We start from the raw sequence: 10,314 nt of genomic DNA, 5'->3' as shown, positions 1-10,314 counted from the left end.
CTGGGGCCAGGTGCTTCCTTTTTCCTTTCTTATCCTAGTTGGAAAGGAAACAAAACAAAACAAACACAGGAGAAGAGAAGAGACTTCTGTAGCAATTTGGATGCGTTACTCTCAGCTGATTCTTCTCTGCCAACCAACTGCATCCTGGCTGGTGAAAGAAGAAGGGCAGGGGCCAGGACACCTGGGGTTGAAAGTCATCCTTGACTCCATGAGTGGGAGTCGTTGGCACCTTTTCTGGGCTCCATGTCCCCATTCCTGAAACAAGGGGTCAGTCCTTTACAGACTTCTCCAGCCCAGACCCTCTGGAGTTCCATAATAATAGTTGCTCTTTTGTCTTCCTTATAATGGTTTTTCATACAGAGCCATACAAGTGGTTCCTTCTAGTCACACACACACAGGTGCAATCCCATACATATTTTTAATTTATTATTATTCAAAATTAAAAAAAAATTGGACCACATCATGCAGATTTCAAGATCTCAGTTCCCCAACCAGGGACTGAAGCCTGACCAGAAGAATGACAGTGCTGAATCCTGACCACTAGGCTACCAGGGAACTCCCCAGATTGTTGTGTTTTTTTTTTAAAACAAAGGTAACTTTCAATAACAAAGAGAACTTGGACCCCACTTGTTCCAGATATATTTGACCTCCATTTGCTTTACTCTCACTGGGCGATGGTTTAACTAACCCCCAATCCATTTTCAGTGATCATAAAACATGAATTCAAATGCCAACTGTGCCTTGTGACTTTTTTTCTTTTTTTGCTGGGTGACCTTGGGCAAATTCCTTTGCTTCTCTAAACATGATATTCTTCCTCTGTAAAGTGGGGTTGTCCACTTATTGGGCTGTTGACATTTTCAAATATTTAATAAGGGGTTTGAAAAATCATAAAGAATTGTACAGGAGACAGGGATGAGCTGTTATTAAACTCTCACTCAAAACTGGCCTAAGAATGGGCCAGAAATTCCTTCAGGCCTGTTTGTGCTGTGCCTTGCACGTAGCAGACACGTGGCAAATATTTGTTGAATGATTGGAATCCCAGGGGCTGCTGGAGTTGTGGAGGATCTCCACACAGCACATGGGCTGTGCTACTTTCTGTCCGAGAGCAGGTCTCTGATGGGGCAGCTGGAAGGGTGGGTCATGGGCCTGGACCAGGGCTTTCTGGTACCTGCTTGGCGCCAAGGCCACTTATTCGCCCGTCATGAGGCATCTGTCAGCCAAGGTAGGAAGATGATTTCCAACAGCCGGTGGGGAAGGTGCTGGTGGTGGAGCTTGTGTTTTTCTGCTTGTGTTGTAGCTGTTTTTCCTCTTTCCTTTTGGGAATAAATTACTGTGGCTTTATAGCTCTTATGAGGGGTTCCTGGAAACTCCAGTTGGATGAATCCCAAAAACTGAATTCTTTTTCGAGTTTCCAACTCCCTCAGATACTCATTTGGAAGGAAAATGGGGTCAGTCTCCTTGCTTTTTGACAGACACCCGATCACCCTCCACACGGGGTCACCTCTCCTTGATCTTGGAAATCTTTTTTTTTTTTCCCCCCCCCCAAAGGACTCTCAAGGACATGGCTGAGCCACTCAGAAACACAGCCACTCCCTGAGGGTGAAGAGAGCACTTTGGAAGCCGTGTCACCTTCATGACCAAGTGATCAAACCAATCAGGACAGAGCTGGAGGGTGGGGTGGGGTTGAGGACTTGCCCAGTCTCCTTGTCTAGTCCTGTATTCCTTTCTCCTAAGAAATAGGCATTGCCATCCATCGAACGCTTTTGCACCCATGTAGGTGCATAGGGTTTCATAAGCGTCAGTGATGCTCTATTGTCAATTAAATTAAACAACTCCTCTGTCTCTGCCCCATCTTAGAGGAACACTCTGTGCAGCCAAACATCTGTAGCCCAGGATATGCAATCTCCCTCTGTGTCATTTTGCTCCAGACAAAAATGGCGGAAAAGCTGAAATTTATGCCTTTGGAATCTGAGGCATTAACCGTTGTAAATCAGCCCTAGATGCCCAAAGGTAGCAATTACCGCTCTCATTAATACATTTCCCCAGCCTCGCTCATAAAACAACTCTGGAAATGTCTCAGGGGACAGGGTGGGGGAAGTGTGCCCGGGGATCATTAACAGTCAAGTACCCTGGGCATAGAGGGAGCCTGAAGCCCTCTCCCCGGGGCCGGCCCGGCGGACGTGAGAGAAACTGCATGCACACAGGGGCCCCCAGACAGGACCGGGGTGCCGCGTTCATGAGGTGGGCGTGTGGGCTGAGCAGAAGCCCCCACATCTGTGCAGTCCCTCCCAGGCACTGGGAAGCACTGGGTCTTGAAGAGGAAAGGGCTGAGGAGGCAGGCTTGGGGGTTGAGAGAAGGAAGGGGGACACAGGGCTGGAGGGAGAGAGGCGAGGAAAGCGCTCATCTCTATGACTACCGGTGACTTTCTTCTTTTGGGAACCCCAGAGACATCTTACCTTCAGTAACTACACGGGGACAATGGGAGCCCAGGACTGGCCCAGGGTCCCCTGGCAAGTCAGTAACTAACTCAGTCATGACCGTGAAGAAAGATGCAGTGGCCTGCCCAGAGTGTTCGGCGTGGACCCTTCCCGTCTCTGGTTGGTTGTAAACTGGATTTGCACCCAGGCAATGCTTTCTTCTGCCTGGTCTGGATATGGAAGGGTGCTTGAGCTGTGGGTGTTACTTGTTCACTGCTAGGCCTCCCAGGTCCCGAGACTGAGCTGCCTGTGGGGAACGGCCCATGGTGGCTGGGGCGAAGCGGGGAGGGCGGATTTATTATCTCTGGTCTCCGGTGCTTCACGGGTCAGGTGACATGGCTAATCCTTAATTACACCTAATGTTAAAGGTTAGTCCACCTCTGGGATGTTTCCCAGCTTGAAGGTGCCTATGGAAAATTAGTTCATTCGTAAAACAAAGTGTCAGGTTACAGACCCAAAAGGTTTCCCCTCATCTCTGGTGGAGGCGGAGTTGGAGTGGGGGAACGCTGCTGCTGAGAAACATCCCGAAGCTAGCCTCCTGACTCATCCGTTACCTCTAACAGGGTGTCAAATGAATGATTCCCTTCCAGAGAGATAGTAACTGTGCCCAGAGGAAGGGCGAGTTCAAAGGGCTTCAGAAGCATCGGACAATCACTCAGACAGACAGAGGTCAGCGTGAGGAAGATGAAGCCCGGGGAATTTCATGCTGATGGTTCAACTTCCCTGTTCCTCCGCAAATGCCTTCCCACCCCCATGCCGCTGTGCTTCGTATGATCAATGGAGACGTTGCAAAGTTGCTGAGAAGTGCTGGGGCCCCTGATTCTGCCCTGGGCAGTGCCCAGGTGGGCCCAGAAGTCATCACAGTGAAGTGCCTGCAGTCCGAGGCAGTTTTGCTGGGGCCAAGTTCTGCTCGCTCTAAAGATGAGTTCCCATCAGTCCAAAATATATTAACTCATCCTGCAAGTATTTCCTGGGCCCTCACTGTGCCAAGTACTATTCTAGAATCTGGGGATGGATTGCAGTGACCAAACGGACAAAACAAGAATGGCTCCCCTCCCAGAGCTTCCATTCTAGTGTTCGAGGGCACAGACAGAAAACAAATGAAATGTGTTAGTAAAATGATGGTGTTTTCTGATGGTGATGAGGACCATAGAGAGAAAGAAAGAAAGCAGGGGAGAGAGAGAGAGGAAATATTGACCTGAGTGTGTGCTGTACGTTTTGATAGGGTATTCAGAGAAGCTCTCACCCAAAGTTGAGAGTGGTTCAGGAAACAGAAGGAGATGAGACAGTAAACCAAGAGGAGATCTCAAAGAACAGACATTCCAGGCAGGGAACAGCAAGTGCAAAGGCCCTGAGGCAGTAGGATGAAAGTGTGTTTGAAGAGCAGCAGGGAGGCTACGTGGCTGGAGCAGAGAGAGTCAGGGAAGAGGAATAGAAGATGAGGTCAGGGAGAGCAAAGGGCCATGCACTGGTTTCTGTGCCTCTAGCTTGTGCTCAGCATTCCCTGACCTTGACCACGGATGTGACATGTTGGCTGTAGTGTTTTAGAGCAGGGGTCAGCAGACTACAACTCTTTAGCCAAATCTGCCCACCTGCCTGTTTTTGTTGATAAAGTTTGACTGGAACAAAGCTACACCCATTCATTTGTGCCTGCATGCTACCTTCAGTCTTGTCCGACTCTTCGCAACCTCATGGATGATAGCCTGCCAGGCTCCTCTGTCCTTGGGATTCTCCAAGAAAGAACACTGGAGTGGGTTGTTATGCCCTCCTCCAGGAGATCTTCCTGATCCAGTGATCGAACCCATGTCTCTTACATCTCTTGGATTGGCAGGTGGGTTCTTTATCACTAGCGCCACTTGAGAAGCTCACCCATTCATGTACATATTGTCTATAGCTGTTTTCAGGCTATTGGATTGGCCAAAAAGTTCATTTGGGCTTTTCCAGAAGATGTTATGAAAAAAGTCAAATGAATTTTTTGGCTAACTCAATAGAGACTCATAGTAGTAGTGACAGTGGATGAACTGAAAGCCTAAGTTATTTACTATTTGGTCCATGTTTTAGGGCATGGGCTTCAGAATTAGACCACATTGGTTCAAATCTCTGCTCATTTATCATCTAAGTGGCCCTGGGCAAGTTACTTAACTTCTCAGAGCTTTATCTTTGTGAATGTAAAATGCTGATAATATGTATCTTACAGGGTTTCCTGAAATTAGATTAAACCACTAATATGAAATGCACATAGTTGATAAATCCAAATACTTCTTAAGGAGTCAGCAGTGGGTGCCTCATCCCTGACTCATAGGTTCAAGATCTTAGCAAAAGGCTTCATTGGTCTAAGTCTCAGTTTCCCTATCTGTTAAATGGGGATAATTATTTATGAAACTAAAACGAGATACACTGTGTGGCTTCTAGGAAGCACACATTAAAAGGAAGTTGCTGCTTTTAGTTTCATTAAGTTACCCTCCAACATCTCCTTTGTGTGGGGCCATCTGCAAGTCCTCCAGGATCTGGGAGAAAAGAATCCAACATCTGTCTGTATATCCATGTGCCACTGTCCTGCTGCTGGCTCCTGGAGCATACTCCAGCTGACGGTGCCTGGAAGGGAGTACGTATTAAAAAACCCTCCCTTCCCCACAGCTTGGCATCTGGCCTAAACCCACTGCTACCTGAAAGAGTGCCAACCTGTTCAGCACGTTTGAATTTGCAAATAATCTCTTATTTACTCTCAGAGTATCCACAAAGCTGAAGCTTGTCATGGGTTTTTATTATGTGGTAATAAGTACTGTTGGGGAAGATCTATCTTTGCAAAGCCCAATTAGTGTATTTATTTATTAGGCTCTTGTATCATCAGGTAAGAGTAATAAATAAGAGGGTCATTATAGGATTCTGCCCACTGAACCCAGTTTGAGCATCTGCCGATGGGCAGGGGTGGATGGCAAATGGCAAGAATTTGGGGTGGGATCGTGGTCGGGGCTTGGGAAACATTGATTTTGTTGGACTTTGTCATGCCGCTTGGCTGTGATGACAATCCACTTGAGTTATATTGCATTAAAAAAAAAAAAGTGGCTAGAGTCCAGTGGTTGAAATGCAGACGCCCACATGTATTTATATTTGCAGTGGCTGGGCCATGTGTGCGGTGATACAGCGAACGAGAAAGTTGTGGAACTGAAAATAACATATGTCTGTCTGAAGTGCCAGAGGAAATTGTAGCATGGGCGAGAAGGGGAAGGGTCCAGATTTAGAGATGGGGGAAGAAATATGCTCCTTGTTCAACCGTGGTGTTTATACACAAGCCCTCATTTCTGCTCACACATAATGAACAGCCACAAAACTGACAGGAAAACAAATGCAAAACTGGGCAAGTTGATTGTTTCTTCGAGAGTTGGTTGGAGGAATGGAGTTCTGGATTGAAAATAAAGTTCTGGCAGATTGAACTTTGACCCCCACCCCCACCCCCTTTTTGCGGGTTTCTGAGTTCCTGGGATCTGGTTTGTGAGAATGATGCTGTGGATCGTGGCTGAAGCAAGTCAAGGTGGACATGGTTAGAAAGGAATTCATCCTTCACCACAAACCTCCTTGACTTAAAAATGATTAAAATAAAAATCTCCCAACCAATTACTTTCAGTCCCCTGAGAGCCAGAGGATCATTTAGGGTTTTTCTGGACTCAGGGACCCCTAAGATCACATTTCTCTTCTGGCTAGGGTGTTATTTTTAAGCCATGGTTACCAGCCTCCAACTCTTAGTTCCATGTGTCAATATGTATAAATAGATGTGACTAAATTAAAAAAGAAATAATAGGTAGAATTCACATCTTTGTTTTTTTTTTCTTTCCATCTTCATGAAAACAAGTAACAGGTTTGACTTCATTTTCCACATTTCTCTTTGCTGTTTTGATGTTATCAGATGCAGCCCAGTTAACCTCTGAGTCTGACGTTATCAGACTCAGAGCACATATGATCTTCACAAACAAAACTCCATAGAAAGACTCAGTCTCTGACACCTCTCAATGGGTCTGTGACTCATTGCCTTCAAAGCACCCCTGAATCCCAAGCTCAGATCCAGCTGGAAACCTCCCACCATGGCCCTTGGCTTGAAACTAGACCCTCAAGATTTTAACATACATCATGGCCAAGTCACTTACATCTAACTTCCTTACCTCAGTGTTTTCATCTGCAGAATGGACATAATACTCTTGCCACCTGCCAGGATCTAGGAGAGGATGGGAGGAGTTGGAGAAACACCCTTGGTGGGACTCAGAGTAGCTCTGAAGTGAAATAGAGCCCAATGGCCACTCAGCAATTGTTTTCTGCTTCTTTCTCACCTTACTGGTTAAATGTGACCAACACGTGGTTTTCATGCCCTTATCTCCCTTCTGTTCAGAAGTGAGTTCAATTTGTCAGGCATGCTGGTCCCAGAGACCTGAGCCTGGGGGCTGAGCTATCACAGCTTGAACCAGGCGCCTCCCCTTGGTTTGGTATGTTACACCTCATGACAACTGCCAGAAAGGCACTGCTGGTCCCATTTCGCAGAATGGGAGACTGAGGTGCAGCTGCTCCTTTCACACCAGTTGAAACTTAACTGTAACACTTGCGGCAGTTTAAAAAAATACGGTTGTTACAACCAAAGACATATGCAGCTGTCTGTCTGTGGAGAAGGATGAGGCAGGCAGGCAGAAGGCAGGGCATTCAGATGAGGGTCTTAGGAAGAAAGCACTGGATCCTTCCACATGCTGGGTAGTGGGTCTAATAGTGTCCCCCTTATCTCGAAAAAAAAAAAATTTTTTTTGTGTGTCTGCCCAGAGATCAGAATATGCCTTTGTTTGGAAATAGAGTAATGAACATGTAATTAGTTAAGGCTCTTGAGAGGAAATCATCCTGGATTTAGAACAAGCCCTAAGTCCAATGACTGGTGTCCTTACAAGAAGAGGAGAGGGACACAGCCACAGAGCGAAGAAGGCCATGAAGACGGGGACAGAGACTGGAGCCAGAGGACGCTGGGAGCCGCCAGGAGCAGGAAGAGGCAAGGAAGGATGCTCCCCTGGGGCCTCTGGACGGGGCATGACCCTGCTGACACCTCGATTTTGTCCTTCTGGCTTCCAGAATGGTGAGAGAACAAATTTCTCTTGTTTTTCTTTTTTAAGATTTTTTAAAAAAATGTGGACCATCTTTAAAGTCTTTATTGAATTTGTCGCAATATTGCTTCTGTTTTATGTTTTTTTTTTTTTTGGCCACAAGGCATGTGGGATCTTCGGTCCCTGACCAAGGATCCATCCTGCACCCCCTGCATCAGAAGGTGGAGTCTTAACCACTGGACAGCCCAGAAAGCCCCAATTTCTATTGTTTTAAGCCACCAAGGTTGGGCAGTTGGTTAGGGCAGTCCTACACACTAACACTTTCCTGCTGTCCTTCTGGTGAGCTGTTTACATTTGGTCACCAGAACTGAAGGCAGGCGGGAACTCGTACTGAACACACACAAGGAAGTGTTGGCTCTGTAAAGGGAAACATTAAATCTCTTTGGTGAAACAAAACAAAAGGCTGAAAAATCTCTTGTCTTTCCTTGGAGCATGCCTTAGAGACAGGATCCGTGAATCTGTGAGGAGTCTGGCAGTGTAGGGTATGGGATCGGGGCAATGATGTAAAATGATATGATTTATTGCTTTGTTGAGCAATATCTTCAGCTGTGGATCTTGCTTTCAAGCTTAACTTATTGCCGAAACAACCGGCAGGCCAGGGGACTCTGAACACACAGAAAATATCTCCAGTGACAGCAGAAAGAGCATGGTTGATGTTTCTATGGGGAAGGGGGGAGGTTAGTGGTTTGAAGACTTGATTATGGAAACTCTGCACAGGGAGACTGGATGACATCATCACTAACATGACCCTGGAGTTTGGGGAATATTGAAGTAGTTGGTGGAGCCTTATCTCCAAGGGACTGATATGAGAAGTCCTTTTACAATGGGACAGCACTGGGATGGGCGTCTAACCCCAACAGGTGAGTGGGAAGTGGTGTAGTTAGCATTATTGTGGTAACTGAGAGACCTGAGAAGGGTCAGCCCAAATGTGAGGCCACATTTTGAAGAGGACAAATGACATGATAGATGAAGGAAGATCAGCCAAGAACAAATTACAGCAGTTCAGCTGGGAGATGACTAGAGCAAAATCTAGAATCTTGGCAACAGTTGTTAAGTATCTGGCTATCCATATGTGAGTATATGTGTGTGTGTTATATTTTTAAAAAGAGAGTGAAATATAACAATTGCAAGACTCCACTAATGCCTCTGCAGAAGTTAGAAATGGTAATCTATATCCAAAAGGACACACGCATTTCTAACTTTGGGTAGAAGCTGTTGCTGGGATGGCTTACCCTCAGGAAACTGGTGATCTGTCACTGGAGGGGGTGAGGACAGACCTGCTGGGGATAGGGGAGGGCTTAGTCCAGGAGAGGGTGGGAGAGGGTTCTCTGGAGCCAAGGGTTTCATGGCTGAATGTCTGCCCCTGCAGAGGAAAGACCACCTGCTTTCGTCCATCTCTCTGCTGGAGTCCAGGGAATTGGTCTTCTCACCAGGCGGTCCATCCGTGCCGAAATCACAGGGGTCAAGAATTACTCAAGCTGATGAAAATGAAAATGTGATTTAGGATGAGATAGCGGCTCCCATATTTTGAACAAGACAATCTAGGCCAGTGGCTCAGAGCCCGAACTTTGGAGTTTGAAGCCTGAGTTCAAATCCTGCCTCTAGATATACGAGATCAACCTGTTTGAGATCTCAGAGCTATTTGATGTCTCTGAGGTCACAAGATCAGCATAGTGTATGTGATTATCACATTGCTGGATAGGAGAGAACCAGGTTCTAGAAACACAGGTATGCTCAACAGAAAAAAGTTCTTTCGTCTGTCCAGTTGTGTGCACCAGCATTGTAGGAGAGGGAATTCCATGAATTGCTCCATAAACATGCCAAAACTTGATACTACCTTATTTAAAAAAAAAAAAACTGTTCTGACGGGTCTATAGCAGTCTATAATTATGATTTTAATGTGCATTTACTTGATTGCTATTTATTTGAATACTTTATTTATTTATAAGCTGTGCTGGGTCTTCACTGCTGCGAGGACTTTCCTCTAGTAGCTGTGTGCAGGCCTCTCACTGTGCGGGCTTCTCTTGCTGTGGACCACAGGCTCTAGGGCATTTGGGCTTCAGTAGCTGTGGTACACAGGCTTAGTTGCTCCACGGCATGTAGAATCCTCCCTGATCAGGGATTGAGCCCGTGTTTTTCTGCACTGATAGGCATATATATATATATATATATATTTTAAAATTGAACCACTAGGGAAGTCCTTATCTGAACACTTAAACAATTTTTTTTCCCATTTAAGACTTTTGCCCTTTTTTTGTGCAGTTGTTGACTTTTTCATAATGAGTTCCAGTTCTTGATATACTATGGATATGAATTTTTCAGGCTTGCCTTCTCATTTTCTTTATGAAACAGACATGAACAGAACAGAAATTTTTGTTATTGAACAGAAATTTTCAAATTTTTTAAAGTAAACTACATCTTGGTAGATGCTAATGATGATATAAGATTGAATCATTGCAGGAATTATTTCCTTTGAAATATTATTTCCTACGTTGGATTTCTTAAATTTTTATTCTTAATTGTGGAGATTCTCAAATTTAATGAAGTCCGATTTATCAATCTTTTCCTTTATGATTTTTGCATCCTGTTAAGAAAATCTTGTCTATCCTTTGGCTGTGAGGATATCCTCTCATGTTATTGTCTAGAGGTTTCATTGTTTAACTTTCACAATTTAGGCCTATGTTCCCATTTGGGATTGACTTTT

At 45.4% G+C, this 10,314-nt stretch overlaps 1 long non-coding RNA gene across 1 annotated transcript in view; it reads left to right on the top strand.

The window, feature by feature from the left end:
* The first annotated feature begins 1,086 nt into the window (after positions 1–1,086).
* Positions 1,087–10,314, top strand: part of LOC122446736 — a 32,502-nt gene continuing 23,274 nt past the window's right edge. Inside the window, exon 1 of the long non-coding RNA XR_006270989.1 lies at positions 1,087–1,222. This is a non-coding gene — a long non-coding RNA (uncharacterized LOC122446736). The remainder of the gene's footprint in view (positions 1,223–10,314) is intronic.

The sequence above is a fragment of the Cervus canadensis genome, chromosome 8 (genome assembly GCF_019320065.1).
Source record: "Cervus canadensis isolate Bull #8, Minnesota chromosome 8, ASM1932006v1, whole genome shotgun sequence".
NCBI classification, from domain to species: Eukaryota; Metazoa; Chordata; class Mammalia; order Artiodactyla; family Cervidae; genus Cervus; species Cervus canadensis.
This window is presented reverse-complemented; position numbering and strand designations above follow the sequence as displayed.